Source organism: Equus quagga, chromosome 2, assembly GCF_021613505.1.
Source record: "Equus quagga isolate Etosha38 chromosome 2, UCLA_HA_Equagga_1.0, whole genome shotgun sequence".
Lineage (NCBI taxonomy): Eukaryota > Metazoa > Chordata > Mammalia > Perissodactyla > Equidae > Equus > Equus quagga.
The window spans coordinates 49,913,398-49,914,932 of NC_060268.1; the positions used below are offsets into that span (position 1 = coordinate 49,913,398).

Here is a 1,535-nt window from a genome sequence, read left to right on the forward strand (position 1 = left end):
GTAGGTATTTACTTCATATTTCATTAGACTGTGCATTAAGTTCTTCACACTTCTCAGTATATGTTTTATTTCACAATGAAACTTAAAAAGATTAAATAGAATAGCATATACACTGCCAAGACATTCAATGAATGATAGTTACACCCACAAATCCCTCAGATATATTCTTCCTAGTTGAGAGTGGTTGAACTCTAAAAATTTTTCCTGGGATATGTTAAAGAAAAGTTTTAATATCCAAGTTTTATATTAATAAGAGTAGAAAACTTTGGTAAACAGAGCCGCTTAAGTAATTTTTGAAGATACAAAAGCAAACCTGGGACATTGCTTGGAGAGAAAGAGATAAAGACCTAAATTTCTCTAAACAAGAGAACAACAGTAATTCAGGGGAGTTGGCTGACAGCTTATGAGATGAGGAAGAAGGGCTCATGAGAAAAAGACAAACATCTAGACGATGATGGGTACCCCCAGGACCTAAGATGGGCAAGGACTCCATTCCTGACTGAGAAGCGATGGATGAAGGTTTAGGATAGTGTCTAATATTCAATTTTAATTTGCTGTCTGTTAATCAGACAACAAGCACATTATCTGATTATGTGTTAGTTGGTGATGTACATTAATCAATGTCCCATTCCTCAGTTTCATTAAAGGTTAGGCACACATCACAGCCCTATGATAGGTGATATTGTCAGGAAATGGAGGAATAGACACAACATTCAACATGACCAAGACAGCGAAGAGGACAGTAGTCACAGAAGCAACAAACACACAGAGATCAAGAATTCCCTGGATGGAGGAAACCAGAGCAAAAGATGGCCAGGAGAAACAAACCCCCTGAAGCTCCTTGGGGATCTTAGGGAAGAGGCTGGATTTCTCACAACATATGGAATGGAGGCTCAGGTTACTCAAGTATTTATGGAAAGAATGATCCTAGCCATCTGAAGGACTTGAGGGTAGCAGGAAATGGACACTTTGTCATCTCTACCTTATTAGCACCTGGCATGAGAACTCAAGGTTTCTACCAATAGCCTTATACAGGCTTCAATTAAATATTATAAATAACGGTCTTTTCAAAGAGGGCCTATGGAGCAGTGAAACCAGGAGCTCTTAATGCTATTATCAAAGATTGAAGTTTTCCATAGGATGCCATAGCCACTTCATAGGCTATGTGTTCCTGAGGAGGTGTAGCCACTCATAATCATAACAGTTCACTCATAATAATCCATGATTGGTGATGTGGCAAGCAAATAAATAACTCAAAGTTTAATCAAAAAACTTATAGGTGATGTTGGTCCCACAGAAAAAATGTCCTAAAAGCAATTTAGTGATCTTAATCCCAGGTTAAGGGCTTTCTATGTAAGAGGAAGAGCAAAGAACAAAACAGGTAGTGTGTCTGGTTAAACACAAAAATTGAATGAGAAATGTCATCGATGGTGCCCAAAAAACTTTGTTGTAGTCAGGGCAACTCCTGAAGACCTCTCTGTTTTCTACCATAACTTCCTTCCTTTGCTAGAGGGAGGTTATATGAAGGTCACAGC

The 1,535-nt window shown here is 38.4% G+C and overlaps 1 non-coding gene across 1 annotated transcript; it reads left to right on the forward strand.

Moving 5' to 3' along the window:
• Window positions 1–1,059: 1,059 nt before the first annotated feature.
• Window positions 1,060–1,187, forward strand: LOC124236521 (small nucleolar RNA SNORA25). The gene has a single exon (XR_006887758.1). It is a non-coding gene; the product is annotated as a small nucleolar RNA SNORA25 (small nucleolar RNA).
• The last annotated feature ends 348 nt before the right edge of the window (window positions 1,188–1,535 follow it).